This window comes from Salmo salar, chromosome ssa08 (genome assembly GCF_905237065.1).
Source record: "Salmo salar chromosome ssa08, Ssal_v3.1, whole genome shotgun sequence".
Lineage (NCBI taxonomy): Eukaryota > Metazoa > Chordata > Actinopteri > Salmoniformes > Salmonidae > Salmo > Salmo salar.
The window spans coordinates 13,612,917-13,633,985 of NC_059449.1; the positions used below are offsets into that span (position 1 = coordinate 13,612,917).

Sequence of the window (21,069 nt, forward strand, 5' to 3'; positions counted from 1 at the left end):
CAACGTTTCCTGTGGTTGTTTACACCAACATGTCCTGACGGAACAGAGCACGTCTGCTATGCAAGCGAGGACAAATATTATGTTTTAGCTATCCGAACGTGTTTTTATCACATGACATTGTGAAAAGAAGATAGAGGCTTACTTTAGTGAAGTTGTGATGGATCGACCAAGGTTTCAGCATCCCAAATGGCACCCTATTTCATATGTTGTACACTACTTCTGCAGCCTACGTGACTAAGGAAAGGGCCACGTTCAAAACCTAGTACACTATATAGGGAATAGGGTGCCATTTGAGATTCACACCAACTCTTTCTACAGGGCTACGTGACTGAGTAAATGGTCCCCTAGGGAACTAGTGAACTGTGGCTTGGGAAAGTGAAATATACAGTATATACTAGAGTCTAAAGAGATCCTAAATGACACTCCCTTTACAGCGGAAGTCATCCATTTTTGGATGGATGGTCAGTCTTTGGGTCAGTCTTTGGGTCAGTCCTTGGGTCAGTCCTTGGGTCAGTCTTTGGGTCAGTCCTTGCATCCATAGCTGTGTTGTTTTTTTGAATCCAGGATTGCTCCTTTAACCACAGAGCATACCAGCCCCAGCAGTTATGTCAGCTTTCTAAGCACGACATGCCAGATGAAGAGACAAACTGTGTGGGAACTTGTGAAGATATGCAACACAGTTTAGATGAGAGATTAAAATGTATACGTTGCTGGAAATCAAAATATACATGTTATAAAACTTGTCTATTTAGCCATTGAACTACTGTTCCTCACATTATAACATTTCCCACTGGGGTCATCTGAAAAGAAATACATCATGAGAAGCGTAACAGAAAAGAACTCTTATGTTAATGTGGATTGGTAGGTGGCTTCTAACGTTCAGTATTAAAGCACGAGAGTGGCTGAGAACATGCTATTGCGTAAAGGGAAGAAGAATGATGATTGTGACTGTGAAATATTTCTGCATAACACACTTTGTTTTATGTAAATGAATGATTTCGATGGGAGATTGGTGCATCAGTTTGAGTTAGGCATGCATCTCCAGCCAGGACTCACGTAACATCGGTTAAGTGATGTATTTATATAACCTGGGCAGTCTCTTCTATTACATAGGAATATTAAACATAATTATATTATATTCATAATGAGTTAACAATATCAACAAATCTATTGACTGACTCCAAGCTTTCATATAATAGAGTTAAATAATATGAAATGACGCATGTCGCCAAATTCAAAGCCTTATTCAATACAATGCATAACATTGTCTGGGAGATGTATGTTTTAATTGGACACGGTCCCTGTCAAATAAACGTCATAAAATAAAAAACAATGTGTCATATGAACCCGTGGCTTAAAGCTGGAATCTTTAATGGTGAAACAGCCGTGTCCATTTGGGATATTACAACAACAAAGAAGTTACTGCAAACAACAAACACCGTTTTTCTCCCAGCAGACATCACTGCATGCGCGATAGAACAGCACAATATGTACTGCTTTTGTTTTGCTACCAACGCTCCTCAGCTGCTATGGAAAATGTAGTGTCATTCATTACCACCCAACATGCTGTTCGGGTTCACTGAGGTCATTATCCATGGGACAGCATGAGAGAGGGGACGTCCTGCTGTTAGCGACCCTCTGAGGAGAGTAGATTACATGCACCAGTATAGAGGATCACCCCACAGCCATACCTCCACCTGGAAGAATAGCCCCGAATGCCTTGCTAATGATCCAGACCCTTGCTGGCTCCATGGTCAAATGGGGAGTCATTAAAAGGGCTAATAACTTAGTGGATAGTCCTCAACCACCACGACATCAGGATGTTGTTAGTGCCTAAGGCCCTTGTTTATCAAGTCGTGTCGACGCATTTCTTCTAACAGTTAATACAACCGTGTAGAAAAAAAACCTTGGTACGTGCGCTTCAATTTGCTCATCTACCTTTTTGCTTTCATTGATGGGTGATGTCCCAAATCCCAATGTAACAATCTGATTGATGCCAAACACCTTTATAATAACGTAGCCTACTGTACAGCGTGCTTACAATTATTCACGTTTTTTCAATGCTAGTGTCAACTCCACCATGTGTTAAGAGTTAAGTGCCTACACTCAGATTAGAATCAGAGTAGCCTACATACCAGCCCACTGCTGCATAGAGGATAGTGTTTAGGTTGGACACTGTCCAATCCAGTACAAGTCTCCTGGCTTTACCAGTGGCTGAACTGAACAGACATTCCAACAAACCGCAAAACCACCGTAAATATCGACAAATATGCATGTAAGAGGAAAATATACTGTTCTGTAGACATTTACTGGTCCCTATGGCAGTTCTGATTCAACATGAAACCGTTGATCTGTCCGCGAGGCAGTATAAAGTTCTATATAAAGTGATCAACAGCTAGACATAGAGGTCAACTGGATTCATATACCTTGTATTTATAGTCAGAGTGTGCCAGAGGGCACTGATCTGAACAACCAATGAGAAATGGCTCTATGACAGAATTATGCAATTGCCTTGTCTTGGGCAGTCTGTGTGGACGGCTGCTGGTGTGTGATTTAGTCTGGTACCGATTTCCCAATATTGTGCACTACTTTTGATGAGGAACCATAGGGCTCTGGTCAAAAGTAATGCACTACAGTGCTATTTTGGACCCACCCTTGACTTGGACAGTCTGTCTGGACGAGTGGATGGCTGCCGTTGTGTGATTTGACAAGTCATAGACTGTTCTCTCTGCTACCGCATGGCAAGTGGTACCGATGCACCAAGTCTGGAACCAACAGAACCCTGAACAGCTTCTATCCCCAAGCCATAAGACTGTTAAATAGTTAGTCTGTGTAGGCTAACTATTTAAGAATCTGCCTTAACCCTTTTTGCACTTTATTCCAGTTATATGTACATGTCTACTTCAATTACCGCGTACCCCTGCACATCGACTCTGTACTGGTTCCTCGTGTATAGAGCCAAGTTATTGTTACTCATTGTGTATCTATTATTACTTTTATTATTTTGGGTTTTACTTTTCTATTATTTCTCTATTTTCTTTCTCTCTACATTGTTGGGAAGGGCCCGTAATAAAGCATTTCACTGTTAGTCCACACCTGTTGTTTACGAAGCATGTGACAAATAAAATGTGATTTGATTTTAGAGTGACGTTTTACTAAGGAATGATCAGGCCTATTCTACTTTCTGGGTGTGTTGTTGAAAGGGGCATCACCGTCATCTTTCACCCCGAGAAACATGTTTCTGCTGGGAACCTCAGAACTCAATATTAGCTCAGGGAATTCAATACAGAAGGGAGCACTCTGGGAAATGTACTTCTCCTGGCGGATGAAATTTCCTAAGAAGCCCTACACTGTCGAGCTGCACTGTAACATAGTCCGATGATAATGACAAAGTGTTGTTTTAGGACCAGAGAGAGAATGGCCACTTACTGCAACTTGATACTCTAATAATATGTTCCATCGACTTCCAAGGTGCATGAACACCATGGTAGCCAGAGTAGGAGGTGGCCTGTAGTGTTTAGGTAAGGAAGAGTAGCCTGTGTCTTTTAAAATGAAAGAGTACAAGAGGACTTGTCTCTAGTCTCTATTTTGCGCTTATTCTCCACACCCCTTACGGTGTTTCAGACGGCCCCCTTTCTTTGTCGACCCAATTAATTGAAGGAGAGGGTCTCTTCAGAGGCGTCTTGTCACGTTCTCTTTGGAGTAGTGTGCCCAGGATGACTGTATTCCTCTGACCCCATAACAATGGTACAATGAGGAGTAGACAACAACAAGAAGTTCTGTCATCACAAAGACCTCTCAGACCAAATCCTGTTACGGGTCTGATGCAAAGCATAGGAACTACAGCCAGTCAGTGTGTCCTTAAATAACAAATAAAGGGCCTGTTATTCAGGAAACAAGCCTAGACCTCCAGCCTCTTTGAAATGGGAGACCACCTATGGAGGAGCCCGGAGGAACCTTTCCACGCATAGCCTTGGCTACTCGGGCCTCTGGGGCGAGGCACAGGACCTAAATTACTGTGTACCCAATGTCCGACCGAGGCCTAAATCCCAATTTCTCTGCCTTGTTTTTCCAAGGGGCTGATTTTTCCGAGGTCCCAGTGAGAACATGCGGTCCCATGAAGCACATCCAAGAAAAACAGCAGACCCTGACCTGTGGGGATTGCCCGAGCTAGGTTTCCAAATCCTCAGAGATCTCATGGGATGGACCCGAGAGCCAGGATGATTTAATTACACAAAGACAACATCACGTGTCACCAGGGGTTACGGGCAGTCGCCTTTATGGGGCTAGAGGGCCGGGGGAGAGGGGGTGGATGTTCACAGCTGATGTACCCATACTTTGCTTACCTGGCCCCATGGCCTGGGTTGATTGGCTCGATGTAACAAGCTACATTGACACACAGGACGGTATTGCTTTCATCTGTCTCCTAATTACAGTACTGAAAGGGTGTGTTGCACCAAGGGAGGGAAAGTTGGGAATTGCAGGAGGAATGGACTTGGACAAAGAGAGAGTGTGTGCGTGTGTCCATGCCTTTGTGTGTGTGTGTGTCTCGTGTGGACGTCTTCCCATCCCACTGGTGTGTGTTTACAGGACACGGTGTTGTTTTTCAGGAACAGAAGGGTCCAGATGAGATCAGAGCTGGTTTTGATCTGGATAAAAGCTCCTCTCTTCACGAGGCATGTGTTCCCTCAGCTGTGAGTCCCCATAGCTCAGAGGCAAATGTGGCTTCAGTTCCTATGTATGTGAAGAGTCGATGACAATGTGTCTGAGATCAACCAACAGGCTCACCCTTCATCTTATGAGTAAGAGCCTTTGTCGGCTTCATGGGATATGTTTCAAATGTAATCCTTTAGCTATGACATCACATATTTAACCCTCATGCATTTAATCTTGTATTATTCCAATGTTGAACAATATTCTGGTTCAGAAACCAAAAGTATTACCCAAGTAGGAGCTTATGGGAACTTAACATACACCGATTGTAACAAACATTAAGAACACCTTCCTAATATTGTGTTACGGTTGTGTCAAGCTGTCTGGATGTCCTTTAGGTGGTGGACCATTCTTGATACACACGGGAAACTGTAGAGTGTGAAAACCACAGCAGCGTTGCAGTTCTTGACACAAACCGGTGCTCCTACCATTTGGCATTGGTATTTTGTTAGGATCCCCATTAGCAGTTGCGAAAGCAGCAGATACTCTTCCTGGAGTCCTCACAAAACATGAAACATTACATAATACAGAACATTAATAGACAAGAACAGCTCAAGGACAGAACTACATTAATAACAAATAAATAAAAAGAGGCACACGTAGCCTACATATCAATACCAAAGCATACACACAAACTAATCTAGGTCAAATAGGGGAGAGGCGTTATGCTGTGAGATGTTGCTTTATCTGTTTTTTGAAACCAGGCTTGCTGTTCAATTGAGCAATATGAGGTGGAATGGAGTTCCATGCAGTAATGGCTCTATATAATACTGTACTCTTTCTTGAAATTGTTCTGGATTTTGGGACTGTGAAAAGACCCCTGGTGACATGTCTGTTGGGATAAGTGTCAGAGCTGTGTGTAACTTGACTATGCAAACAATTTGGGATTTTCAACATATTAATGTTTCTTATAAAAAATAAGTGATGCAGTTAGTCTCTCCTCAACTCTTAGCTAAGAGAGACTGGCATGCATAGCATTTATAGTGCATTCGGAAAGTATTCAGACCCCTTGACTTTATCAACGTTTTGTTACGTTACAGCCTTATTCTAAAATGTATTAAAATGTTAGTTTTTTCCCCTCATCAATCTACACACAACACCCCATAATGACAAAGCAAAAACAAGTTTTTATACATTTTTTTGCACGTTTATTAAAAATAAAATTCAGTATTCAGACACTTTACTCAGTCCTTTGTTGAAACACCTTCGCCAGCAATTACAGCCTCGAGTCTTCTTGGGTATGATGCTACAAGTTTGGTACACCTGTATTTGGGGAGTTTCTCCCATTCTTCTCTGCAGATTCTCTAAAGCTCTGTCAGGTTGGATGGGGAGCGTCACTGCACAGCTATTTTCAGGCATCTCCAGAGATGTTCGATCGGGTTCAAGTCCATGATGCTGCCACCACCATGCTCCCCATAGGGATGATGCCAGGTTTCCTCCAGACGTGACACTTGGCATTCAGGCCAAAGAGTTCAATCTTGGTGTCATCAGACCAAAAAATCTTGTTTCTTATAGTCTGAGAGTCCTTTAGATGCCTTTTGGCAAACTCCAAGCTGGGCTGTCATGTGCCTTTTTACTGAGGTCTGGCTTCCGTCTGGCCACTCTACCATAAAGGCCTGATTGGTGGAGTGCTGCAGAGACGGTTGTCCTTCTGGAAGTTTCTCCCATCTCCAAAGAGGAACTCTGGAGCTCTGTCTGAGTGACCATCGGGTTCTTGGTCACCTCCCTGACCAAGGCCCTTCTCCCCCTATTGCTCAGTTCGGCTGGGCGGCCAGCTCTAGGAAGAGTCTTGGTGGTTCCAAACTTTTTCCATTTAAGAATGATGGAGGCCACTGTGTTCTTGAGACCTTCAATGGTGCAGAAATGTTTGGTACTCTTCCTGAGATCTGTGCCTCGACACAATACTGTCTTGGAGCTCTATGGACAATTCCTTCTACCTCATGGCTAGTTTTTTTCTATGACCTGCACTGTCAACTGTGGAACCTTATGTAAACAGGTGTGTGCCTTTCCAAATCATGTCCAATCAATTTAATTTTACCACAGGTTGTCTCTAATCAAGTTGTAGAAACATCTCAAGGATGATCAATGGAAACAGGATGCACCTGAGCAAATGTCAAGTCTCATAGCAAAGGTTCTGAATATTTATGTAAATAAGGTATTTCTGTTATTTATATTTAATACATTTGCAAAAATTTCTAAAACATTGTTTTCACTTTGCTGTTATGGGCTATTGTGTGCAGATTGATGATGATTTTTATTTATTTAAACACTTTTAGAATAAGGCTGTAACGTAACAATATGTGGAAAAAGTCAAGGGGTCTGAATACTTTCCGAATGCACTCTATATCAGCCCTTTGATACAATGAAGAGCAAAACGTGCCGCTCTGTTCTGGGCCAGCTGCATGACTGGACAATAATCAAGTTAAGACAAAACTAGATCCTGCAGGACTTGCTTTTTGGAATGTGGTGTCAAAAAAGCAGAGCATCTCTTTATTATGGACAGACCTCTCCCCATCTTTACAACCATTGAATCTACATGTTTTGATCATGATAGTTTACAATCTAAGGTAACGCCAAGTAATTTAGTCTCCTCAACTTGTTCAACAGCCACACCATTCATTACCAGATTCAGCTGAGGTCTAGAATTTAGGGAATCATTTGTACCAAATACAATGCTCTTAGTTTTAGAGAAGTTCGGGACCCGTTTATTACTGGCCACCCATTCCAAAACTGACTGCAACTCTTTGTTAAGGGTTTCAGTGACTTCATTAGCTGTGGTTGCTGATGCGTATATGGATGAATCATCAGCATACATGGACACACATGCTTTGTTTAATACCAGTGGCAGGTAGAAATAGAAAAGAGTAGAGGGCCTAGAGAACTGCCCTGCGCTACACCACACTTTATATGTTTGTCACGCCCTGACCTTAGAGATCCTTTTATGTCTCTATTTTGGTTGGTCAGGGCGTAAGTTGGGGTGGGCATTGTATGTCTTTTTTTCTATGTTTGGAATTTCTTTGTTTCGGCCGGGTATGGCTCTCAATCAGGGACAGCTGTATATCGTTGTTGCTGATTGGGAGCCATACTTAGGCAGCCTGTTTTCCTTTGGGTTTTGTGGGTGGTTATTTTCTGTTTAGTCATTTGTTACCTGACAGAACTGTTTGGCTGTTGTCTTTTGTTTATTTTGTAAAGTGTTCTCTTTTCCATTAAATTACAAAGATGAGGACTAACCACACTGCGCCTTGGTCTACTCCATTCAACAGCCGTTACAATGTTTGACATTAGAGAAGCTTCCATTAAGGAAAACCCTTTGAGTTATATTAGATAGATAACTCTGAATCCACAATATGGCAGAGGTTGAAAAGCCACAACACATTTTTTTACCCTGTTCAAAGGCACTTAAATCTTTTGTCTTTCCCATTAATCCTCTGAATGGCACACATACACTATCCATGTCTCAATTGTCTCAAGACTTAAAAATCCTTCTTTAACCTGTCTCCTCCCCTTCATCTACAGTGATTTGAAGTGGATTTAACAAGTGACATCAATAAGGGATCAAAGCTTTCACCTGGATTCACCTGGTCAGTATGTCATGAAAAGAGTTCTTAAGGTTTTGTGCACTCAGTGTCATTTAATGTTTGGAAAACTCGTGTCCCGTAAACAAATCATAAACTTAAACCTAATCCTAACTCCTAACCTTGACCCTAGCCCTAACCCTTAAGCCTAAAATATATTTCCATTCAAATTCCTATTTTCCCTAACCCCTAACTCAAAGCCTAACCTTAACTCCCCTAAACCTAACCCTAATTTATAACCTTAAGCCTAACTGTAACCCTAACCCTAAACCTAACCCTTGTGCCTAAAATAGCTTGGCAAGGTCCCCACGAATTACAATTTTCCTTATATTTCTATCTTTTTTGGGATCTTTGGGGGATTTTCAGCACACACACACACACACACACACACACACACACACACACACACACACACACACACACACACACACACACACACACACACACACACACACTGGTCAGACAAGACAGAGGTCATGCTAAAGGTATGTACAGAGAGATATAGAGCTCAGTCAGGGTCAATCCCCACTTTAAAGCCAAGATAACAAACTACGGCAGAAATATGAATAATTTACACCGAGGCTGTTAGTGTGTAAACTATGTGGTTTAGCATTATCTGTGTGCTAACGCTTCCCTCTAACATCTCTGTTTACGAGATTTGGACATAAAGTCATAAATAATGGGTCTTTGATGGGTGTGTAATCTATCTTGTTTCACTACTCCACCCGATAACTGCTCCTATAGCCCCAATTTCCATTATCCTAAACCCTCATGAAGTTCGTACAAATACATTATGAAAATCTAAAAGGGAACTTTTACTAAGCATTTGATGTATTCCCTCAATTACATTTGACTTCCATTACTCCTTTCATCAAGCCAAACCTTTCTAACAGGAAACACGGCATGACCCTTGAAATTGCAAACAAGCAACAGGGAGCTGTTGTTAAAAAAAAAAGAGTTGGCCATTTTACATCAGTTTTACAGCCAGATAATTCAGCTATACGCCAAAGCATTATCAGGAAGAAAAGTTGTCCAGATGTAGCTAAGTGAATTATAATGTCTAATTCTTGGATGCTAAGATAGTAAACGTACAGATTTATACGACTGCCATGATATACAAAGAGGTCACAAACCAAGACAGATAATGACATAGAAGACTGTTAGACAGCAGTACGGCTGACTACAGTGACTCAAGTGAAAGCGTTGATTTGGATAAGAGCAGCGTTCTGGCGTCCATGTTGAATATCATCCAACACAAACAACTGGAACATTGTTCAGGGATTAATCATCATTAATGAAGATACAACCAAAACATTCTGACATCCAGATATAAATTAAATATTGGAAAGTGCAGTGAGTGCAGTGAGCGATTCTGTCTTTGAGACTATTGGCTAGAACACAGAAGTGAAAATATAGAATGATGCGAATAATGGTTTGGAAGACACGTTGCTTTTCTGTAAGATAATAATAAATGGCTGTCCTGGATGGACAGAATGAAGTGCCAATAATTTACCTTTCCCAAACATTAAGAACACATTCATCATTTTTAAACAGTGCAATAGTAGTTTATGTAATTTCGTCGCTGAAATGTTTTACTTTGATTCCAAGTGTTTGGAGTGATTTTCTTCCCAGGGCTTGTTAACAGACCAAAACGGATACAGCTCGAAAAGGCAGTTTATTTATTTTTTTAAATGACAACTAATTTCATCTCTTACCGTTTTTTTATCTTAATGCCTTTTGTTTTCTTTTTCATTTAATGGTGTATGATCACGAACATGTAACCTGGGCCGGCTTCAAAAGTACCCTTACCATTCTACAGATGATAACACTTAATCGGTAACAGAATAAAACGCTTGATGACTACGGTTGAAACTGTTCCCAGGGAGGGTGAACTTGGCAGGAAAGAGTTCCCCTGTCGTAGAAACAACATCTAACCATCAAATAGCACAAGGAAGTAAACAGTGCTTTAATTGGGAGCAAGGGAATATAAATATACATCGGAGGGAGCATTAAAGGTTTGAACTGAGTTATAAAGATAATATTGGACCTTTCTCTGATGTTCTTTTATGAATCCTTAATCAAATCATTGGCTTTGAGTAACCATATTTTTATGGATTCATGCAAATATTCAGAGGATATGTTATCTGCTGTCATTGATGATTGAGTTTCAGCTTTATATTGCTTATTTACCTTGCTTAGTAGGAGGTTCCAGTGTATAGGATTCCAGTGTATAGGAGTTTTCAACAAATCCCAGAAATATAGGCTTATGAAAACATCATCCTAAAACCCTAAATCCGTAAAATAATCAAACGGTATACGTACGTAGGCAGGCTACCCATGAGGTCCTCACTCCATGAGGGCTAGCATAAGCCATTGGCCACAGGGCTTGTATGTCTCATCCAACACAGATGGAAAATGCTAACATTGCAATACATAGTAATTACTCAATATACTAGGCTATCAATTCAGCCATTGTGACGATGGCAATGAATCACCCCTTTACGTGGTTCACTTGTGTCTGTAATTTATTAATGTTTTAATACGAAAGACTGGTGAGCTGAGATTTGAGTTGGAACACATTTTAAGTTGTTATCCATCTCTTCCAGCCTCATCAAATATGAACAGCTATATATGATGACCTCATAATGGAGAGTACAGAATAAGAACACTTCGGGAATACTACAATCTAGCACAGTTGTCTTTGTGTTGACATCAGTGTTTACAAAAGCAACATGGGAACATGAGTTGTCCTTACTGGCATATCTATTACAATGGAATGAGCACTGAGGAAATGGTCAAACATTTTAGACATTGAAAACTTTTAAAGTAATATAAATTCCTACCTTCTGTGGTTTCCTTTCTCTTTACCACTCTCACAAACTTTAACCTTATAGTCTTGTTGTGGTATGCAGTAACTGACTGATTGTCAGTTAGCTACTCTATTGTCCAATGGTGAGTGTTACTACCTCTTAAATTCCCGTTCAGATTTCCAAGGATGTCTTGACTGAGTGGCTGGAGACTAGCATGTGAAAAGCTTAACCTTTTGTAAGGTTCAGACGTTTCTTTAGTCTCTGGCTCCTGGCCTAGATGTGCAACATTCTGAATGCATTTTGGGGCGCAATAAATTCTTGGACTGTTATTAGTCTGAAAATGATAAGGAAACACTTAAAATGTTACTACGACATACTCAAACGCTTGATTATATCATAGTATTTTAAGCAATGATTCAAAAGAAAATGTCGTTTTCTGGGGTAGCCTAGAGATTGTATTTGTATTGTTTTAACAGTTTTGACATTTTAAGATGGAATTGTGCATAACATATTGATGTTAGATCTTAGTTTGTAGGTTTTTGGTCTTTATGGTCATTCACCATTTCCATACATCCAACACATTCTCAGGTTTTAGATTGCTGTATGATGGGCAAATCTCCACTAGATGTCATGGTTGCTTGGTTTTTAAAAATGTACTTTCAAATATATCAAGAGAAATCAACCAAAGTTACAGATTTCCGCTTGTTAAAAGAAGGAAACAGTAGGCAGAGAAAGATGGGAAGATGACTGCTAGAGAATGTCCTGACCTAAAGAGTCATTTTAACAACTTTGTTTATTTTAACATCTCTGTTTGGGTCAAACTGATGCAATGTGTACGGTGGTGATATATGGTTTTTACAATATGTTGCTTTACATACAATATTCGGTGGATAAGATCTACAGTTAAATAAAATGTTTGTCTGTCTTTTATCATTGCATGTGTTATGATGATAATCATAGATATTTTATGATGATGGTTTTATGAGGCTATGGGACTAGAAAGGACAATATTGGAAACAGAACCTCAATAGGCTCAATTATTAAAAACATATTTACAAACACACAAACAATGAACAATCTGGATCCAAGAAAGAAAACAAAGAGGTCCAAATAAGTAAAACATTTTAAGCCACGGAATGGTTCATATGATGTTTCTGCTTCTAATTGAACTTTCTGGACGCTGTTGCAACACACAATCATCAATCATTTACAGTGGTGTATCGACCAATATGCTGTATTAACTAAGATAGCAAAGTCAACCCATTACATTTTTAGTCACCCTCTGTGCAGTCAGAACAATTGGAGACTATCACTCACTTTCCACTTTCCACTCTTTTTCTCTCTTTCTCCTAACCCTTCTCTCTATCCCTCCCCCCTCTCCAAACCAACCTCTCCACCCCCACTCGCCATCTTTCCAATTCAACACTCAAGTCAGAGAGACAGATGCCTCTCTCCGGAAACTTCTGAGGAGGTATATACGAAGTGGAAGTGATGAAAGCCACAAGAAGCCGGGTCCCACTGCAGCAAGGTCTCGGCTCTTTGCTCTCGCCTGCCGGCGAGCGCAAGCTCCCCTCATTTAGAAGAAGCACAGTACATCCTGGAACCCGGGTTCCTCTTCTTTTTTAATTAAAACCCATGTGGATTCACCTCCCTCAGACCCCAGTAGAGAGAGAGGGGTTGTAGCGGGGAAAAACTTAGGTATATTTAAGTTCACCCAGTTTGACCAGATGGATCATGTATTTTGTATAAGGCGTTATTATATGGCGGTGGTGGATGGGTGGGGGGTGGGGGGGGGGGACATATATATATCAAACAAGTGGAGGGAAGCATAGAGTGGGAAAGAGAAAAAGGAGAGCATGGGGAGAAGGTGGGGATGGGGGAGGAGAGATCAACAAGCACGGAGGAGGAGGAAACGGCGTGGAGATCCTTCTGGGTGATCTTCTTAGATCTTGTGAGAGGAGCATCGTCAAGAATTCATCCGCTAAGAGCGGCGGTCTCCGGTCTTTAGCTGGCGTTAGATAAGATGTTTGAAAGACTTAATCGTAAATATTAATAAAGATAGCTAATTATGCTTAACTGAAAAATGGATTAGTGTGAACGTCTGTAGATGAATGGCGGCGTCCCATAGAGAGGATACTACTAATAGGTTGAATGATTCATTTATTGGTTCCTTACTCATCAACAGCATCAAAACATGGGACAAACATGACATAGTCAACTGATCAAAACAGATGGACATGATGATGTTTTGAATAATTCTTTATATTGAACGTGTCTTTGGGAGGAAACGGTGTACGTTCACTCGTCATTTGTTCTTCATCCAAAATAAAACTTTTCAAAGAGTTGCGGACTCACTACATGAACAACAATTTGAGACACTGAAAATAATGCATAGGCCTACTACACAATAAACGGATCAAATATCAATGCAACATGTAAAGTGTTGGTCCCATGTTTCATGAGCTGAAATAAAAGATCCCAGAAATGTTCCATACACACAAAAAGCTTATTTCTCTAAATTGCTTTTCTCAAATGTGTTTACATTGCTGTTAGAGAGTATTTATTTTACCTTTGCCAATATAATCTATCCATCTGACAGGTGTGCATACTGTATCAAGAAATTGAGTAAACTGCATGAACATTACACAGGCGCACCTTGCACTGGGGACAATAAAAGGCCACTCTAAAATGTGCAGTTTTGTCACACAACACAATGCCACAGTTGTTTCAAGTTTTGAGGGAGCGTGCAATTGGCATGCTGACTACAAGAATGTCCGTGAGAGCTGTTGCCATGGAATTTAATGTTAATTTCGCTACCAAATGCCACCTCTAATGTTGTTTTAGATAATTTTGCCGTACATCCAACTGGCCTCACAACTGCAGACCACGTGTAACCACGCCAGCTAAGGACCACCACATCCGGCTTCTTCACCTGCGGGATCATCTGAGACCAGCCACCCGGACAGCTGATGAAACTGTGGGTTTGTACAATTGAAGATTTTCTGCACAAACTGTCAGAAACCATCTCAGGGAAGCTCATCTGCGTGCTCGTTGTCCTCACCAGGGTCTTGACCTGACTGCAGTTTGGCGTCGTAACCGACGTCAGTGGGCAAATGCTCACCTTCGATGGCCACTGGCACGCTGGAGAAGTGTTCTCTTCATGGATGAGTCCCGGTTTCAACTGTACCGGGCAGATGTATAGGGTCATAACATTTACATTTTAGTCATTTAGCAGACGCTCTTATCCAGAGATACTTACAGTTAGTGCATTCATCTTAAGATAGCTAGGTGGGACAACCACATATCACAGGCATAGAAAGTACATTTTTCTTTAATAACGTTGCTATCAGTAGAGTCAGAGCTAAAAGGGGATGGGGGGGGGTCAAGTGCAAGTGCTGTTTTTTTTTGGGGGGGGGGTCGAGGTGAGGAGGAGGATTATTTAAGATACTGTTTGAAGACGTAGGGTTTCAGATGTCATGTGGGCGAGCAGTTTGCTGATGTCAGCGTTGTGAACAGAGTGCCCCATGGTGGCGGTGGGGTTATGGTATGGGCAGGCATAAGCTCCAGACAAAGAACACAATTGCATTTTATCGTTGGTAATTTAAATGCACAGAGATACCGTGACGAGATCCTGAAGCCCATTATTACCCAATGACAGACATGTTACCCAATGAGCATGTTTGTGATGCTCTGGATCAAAGTGTACAACAGCTTTTTCCAGTTCCTGCCAACACAGCAACTTCGCACAGCCATTGAAGAGGAGTGGGACAACATTCCACAGGCCACAATCAACAGCCTGATCAACTCTATGCGAAGGAGATGTGTCACGCTGCATGAGGCAAATGGTGGTCACACCAGGTACTGCCTGGTTTTCTGATCCACACCCCTACCTTTTGTTTTAAGGTATCTGTGACCAACAGATGCATGTCTGTATTCCCAGTCATGTGAAATCCATTGATTAGGGCTTCATTAATTCATTTCAATTGACTGATTTCCTTATATGAACTGTAACTCAGTAAAATCTTTGAAATTGTTGCATGTTGCGTTGATATTTTTGTTCAGTGGACATAGTCCAGGTAGGGGAAGGAAGACATTTTGTTTAGACTAGAGTTTTAGCGTTAGCTCCCTCTAGTGAATTATTTTGGAATGGACAAGCTGGACACTTCATTAGGAATGAAAGAGGCTATAAGGATAGATAAGAAAACACCCAGGATCTTGATAACTGAATGCTGATTAGTCACATACTCTTAGTAATTTAATTTCACTGATGATTTTAGCAAGAAATACATATTGTACATGTGACTCTATTACCGTGAAAGCAGGAGGGTAGAGTATGTAGATATACTGTAACTAAGATAACTCCTTTGCAGCCCAAAGCACATTGAGAGGCCAGAGAACATTGTTATTGGACCTATATCACATATCAGTCTGTCCATTGCCCAGTAGCAGAAATCTGCCTTACTACATGTCGGTTTCATCATCATGCTGGACTTATATAATCTAACACAGGTAACACTCTAACACAGGTGAAGTTTTCTGATATGAAACATTGAATTATTGTGAGAAATTGTATCCAAGATAATTTTGCCTCAGCACAAAAATGATACATCCAAGATATTCATAATCTACAGTGAAAGATCATTTTCTTGGATCTTCCTCTACAGTGCATGTATGCAAAGTGTTTGCAAAGATAGGCAACAGTTATGGAGTGTGCTGTACATGAATGATTTAGCATTTCTCCAACCCATGATAAAGCCAGTGAGCAGTCATGATTTAAGAGCATCGGGCAGTTCTCTTTTGCCACCGTAAATTAATAATCAAAGAAAACGTAAAAGAGAAAAAGTGAAGCTTTCAAAAATCAATGGGGGCCGTGTTTCATGACCAGCATGCGTCAATCCTGGAGCCCTCACCTGGGCGCCCTTGTATTTGTGTGTGTGTGTGTGTGCCCATGTGTTGTGAGTGTCCATGTGCGCTAACGCTCCACTGCGGCGGCTATGCTATTGTACCGGGGCGATCTGATTTCCTGAATCACTCTACCGGTTGGTTGTACATCTAAATCAGCGTTGATCGCTGACAGAAAACAAGGCTAACTGGTGCGAAGGAAGAAGCGTTTTTTTGGGTTAGCGAGCAGCCTACTAAATAACAGTTGTCTCCTCAAATCTGCGTGGCCAGGGCTGCATTATTGATGGGGCCTCCAGGGCCCTCTGGCTCCTTAGATGGGGATGGGTCTCTCTGCCTGCCTGCCTGCCTGCCAGCGAGAGAGAGAGGGAGAGAGGTTCTGGGAGGAAAGGTGGACTGAACCAGGCCCGTCGAACCAGGACTCAAATGGTGTTCTGGATTAGGTGGCTCTGTGTGTCTGGGAAGTTCTGGAGAGGAGTGAGGTTCTGTGTATGAACCAACCAGGCCTAGAAAGCCAGCTTGGGCCAGAACACAAACAGTAACGCCTGGCCTTAAATTGAAAATGAATGGTAGCATGATGTCCCTCTGGGGAGACAGAGAGGGAGCAGCTGGTCTTCAAGACACTGCTGGTCCAGGCTTCAAAACACACGCACACACACACAGAGAGAGAGGGCCACTACATATTGACGCTTTAATAATTGAGGGCCACTTCAGGACTTCTTTAGGGTGACAGCCATGGACCCTCCCTCCCATTTGTTCACAGTCACGGAGACAAGGCACAACGGAATGAATGAATGGTAATTAATATGAGAGAGGAAAACTCGAAGGTGAGAAGAGAGCAGAAGGTAAGGGATGTGAGGAGCTGGTTTTCCTATATCCTGTGGGTGGAGCACATCCATCTCTTAGGAATAATGGCCAGCAATGATCAAATTGTATCTTTTAATCTTTTACTAAGGACTTTTTATCTATTAATCTGATTAATATCATATATTAGAATAGCCTTTGCCATTTACAGTTGAAGTCGGAAGTTTACGTACACCTTAGCCAAATACATTTAAACTCAGTTTTTCACAATTCCTGCCATTTAATCCTAGTAAAAATTCCCTACCTTAGGTCAGTTAGGATCACCACTTTATTTTAAGGATGTGAAATGTCAGAATAATAGTACAGAATATGATTTATTTCAGCTAGGATTTCTTTCATCACATTCCCAGTGGGTCAGAAGTTTACATTCACTCAATTAGTATTTGGTAGCATTGCCTTTAAATTGTTTAACTTGGGTCAAATGTTACGGGTAGCCTTCCACAAGCTTCCCACAATAAGTTGGATGAAGTTTGGCCCATTCCTCCTGACAGAGCTGGTGTAACTGAGTCAGGTTTGTAGGCCTCCTTGCTCTCACACGCTTTTCAGTTCTGCCACAGATTTTCTATAGGATTGAGGTCAAGGCTTTGAGATGGCCACTCCAAGACCTTGACTTTGTTGTCCTTAAGCCATTTTGCCACAACTTTGGAAGTATGTTTGGGGTCATTGTCCATTTGGAAGACCCATTTGCGACCAAGCTTCAACTTCCTGACTGATGACTTGAGATGTTGCTTCAATATATCCACATCATTTTCGTTCCTCATGATGCCATCTATTTTGTGAAGTGCATCAGTCCCTCCTTCAGCAAAGCACCCCCACAAATTGATGCTGCCACCCCCGTGCTTCACGGTTGGGATGGTGTTGTGCAACTTGCAAGCCTCTCCCTTTTTCCTCCAAACATAACGATGGTCATTACGGCCAAACAGTTCTATTTTGTTTCATCAGACCAGATGACGTCTGATGACGTCTCCAGATGACGTCTCCAAAAAGTATGAACTTTGTACCCATGTGCAGTTGCAAACTGTAGTCTGACTTTTTTATGGCGGTTTTGGAGCAGTGGCTTCTTCTTTGCTGAGTGGTCTTTCAGGTTATGTCGATATAGGACTCGTTTTACTGTGGATATAAATACTTTTGTACCTGTTTCCTCCAGCATCTTCACAAGGTCCTTTGCTGTTGTTCTGGGATTGATTTGCACTTTTCGCACCAAAGTACGTTCATCTCTAGGAGACAGAATGCATCTCCTTCCTGAGCGGTATGACGGCTGCGTGGTCCCATGGTGTTTATACTTGCGTGCTATTGTTTGTACAGATGAACGTGGTACCTTCAGGCGTTTGGAAATTTCTCCCAAGGATGAACCAGACTTGTGGAGGTCTCCAATTTGTTTCTGAGGTCTTGGCTGATTTCTTTAGAGTTTCCCATGATGTCAAGCAAAGAGGCACTGAGTTTGAAGGTAGGCCTTGAAATACATCCACAGGTACACCTCCAATTGACTCAAATCAATTAGCCTATCAGAAGCTTCTAAAGCCATGACATCATTTTCTGGAATTTCCCAAGCTGTTTAAAGGCACAGTCAACTTAGTGTGTGTAAACTTCTGACCCACTGGAATTGTGAAACAGTGAATTATAAGTGAAATAATCTGTCTGTAAACAATTGTTGGAAAAATTACTTGTGTCATGCACAAAGTAGATGTCCTAACCGACTTGCCAAAACTATAGTTAAGAAATTTGTGGAGTGTTGAAAAACGAGTTTTATTGACTTCAACCTAAGTGTATGTAAACTTCCGACTTCAACTCTAAGTACAATCTCCAAATAACCTTAGCATTTTGCAGTGGGCTAAATCAGGGTGATTCTTGGTAGTCTTAAACAAATCTACTTTGAAACAATAGTATACACCTCACACACGGTCATACATTTACATTTTAGTCATTTAGCAGACGCTCTTATCCAGAGCGACTTACAGTAGTGAATGCATACATTTCATCCATTTTTGTTCCGTACTGGTTCCCCGTGGGAATCAAACCCACAACCCTGGTGTTGCAAACACCATGCTCTACCAACTGAACCACACAGGACAACTGTGTGGCTCAGTCAAGGCGAGCTTAAACAAAGACACCTGTACCATGACAGATAGAGTTGTAAATGTATTACATTTGGAGTTTTCATCCCAATATTACACTTTATATCCATCACAGAAGACTGAAATATAATAAAACCGTTTAACATAGAAACACCGGATTTTCGGCGGGTTTTTAAAAAGAATGTTTATTAATTATGAAAAATATTAATAACATCCCACCCATGAGATCACTAGACGGCGAGTTGGTCATTTGACTGCAGGAAAGGAGATGGCCTGTGTCACGTTGTATAAATGATTGGAGACAGGCGCAGGAATACGTAATAGGGGGTTTTAATACTCCACCCAAATTACACAACATGCCATGAACGCCACGGCACGGGGACGAAGCCCAAAACAAACACGTATACAAAACACACAGGGATATAGCCCAAACAAAAGAGCGAGATTAAACCTCTAATAAATACACGGGATGAGAACCGTAATAACAATTGCACAAAATACGCAGCACGGAAGCCGGAACAGCACAGGTACTCACAGGACCAACGGACATGGTAATACTAATCAGGGGGAATGGGAATCAGGTGTGCGTAATGAAACAGTTCAGTGGCGCCTAGAGGCCGGTGATGTAGACCTCCGGAGCAGGTGCACGGAATGAGCAGCAGTACCAGGAGTAGCCGTACTGGGGGAATCCGTGACAGCAGACGCTCTGACAGTTAGCTAGTTACTGGTTAGCTAGGTCTTCAGCCAGCATGGGACAAAAGTGGTGAAGGTCATTCAGAACTCTGAAGCATCCTGTGATGCTGTGAACCGCATCACAGGAGACATGTCAATCTGGAGATCTATAAAAAAAAAACATTATTGATGCAATTTCAATGTTGTTTGAGTTGCTTTGTGTATCACCAAACACTACACTACTAAAACACTACTCACTGCATCCAAGTTTCTTGACATAGGCGTTTCAAAGAGCTGTCAGTCAAGGCGAGCTGATGAATATCAGCTCCCCGCCCACTCAGAATGTCTTTTAAAATTTCCTGGTAGTTAGTCATTAGAGAAAAATAGAACATTTGCTCTCTCATAGGCACCAATACTATAGCAGCTGGGTCTGGTCTACTTAGCTCATTGACTGTAAATAAACTAGAGAAAAAAGAGCCTATGAAATGTCACACTTTCTCTTCTGCCTCTGACATTACCACCATTCTTCGCCCTATGGGAAACTACCTGAATGATATGAAGTGTGTTGCAAAATGGATGACAGGCTTTGCAACTGAGTGAGTGGATAAAATATACATTTCATTTCATTCTTTTGGACCCTTCAGTGGTGCATTTAACTGCTTAGTGGCAGTCAATGCTGAAGCAAATTTGGGCCCAGAATCAGTGGTGTAAAGTACTTACTGTAAGTAGAAATACTTTAAGGTACTACCCCAGTCATTTTTGGGGGTATCTGTACTTTACTTTTTATATTTTTGACAACTTTTACTTTAACTCCACTACATTCCTAAAGAAAATAACGTACTTTTTACTCCTTACATTTTCCCTGACACCCGAAAGTACTTTATGCTTAACAGGACAGGACAATTGTCTTATTCACGAATTTATAAAGAGAACATCCCTGATCATCCCTACTGCCTCTGATCTGGTGGACTCACTAAACACAAATGCTTAGTTTGTTATTATGTCTGACTGTTGAAGTGTGTCATTGGCTATCCGTAAATTAAAAAAAGAAAATCATGCCGTCTGGGTTGCTTAATATAAGGAATTTGAAATGATTTATACTTTTTTTTAAACTTTTGATATTTAAGTATATTTTAACGATTACATTTACTTTTTATACTTAAGTATATTTAAAAACATATAATTTTAGACTTTTACTCAAGTAGTATTTTACTGGGTGACTTTCAATTTTACTTGAGTCATTTTCTTTCAAGGTATCTTTACTTTTACTCAAGTATGACAATTGGGTACTTTTTCCACCACTGCCCAGAATAAGTGAATGGTTTAAGTGTTCAGGGATTTGAGCACATGGCTATGTCTGTTCTTATGATGCCTATTACTTTTCAATTACAGATGTAGGATCTTAATTTTGGGCCAGTTAGCTGCAGCAGGAAAATAATCTGACAGGAACAGGAAATGTGA

General features: G+C 41.2%; 1 protein-coding gene across 2 annotated transcripts in view; it reads right to left on the reverse strand.

Moving 5' to 3' along the window:
• LOC106610225 (endothelin receptor type B) overlaps positions 1 to 11,328 on the reverse strand; it is a 45,899-nt gene extending 34,571 nt beyond the window's left edge. The window contains exon 1 of one of the 2 annotated variants that reach the window (XM_014209437.2): positions 11,132 to 11,328. The gene's annotated coding sequence lies outside the window, so the exon portion shown is untranslated. The remainder of the gene's footprint in view (positions 1 to 11,131) is intronic. The other variant, XM_045722756.1, reaches the window with a different exon arrangement.
• Positions 11,329 to 21,069: the final 9,741 nt, after the last annotated feature.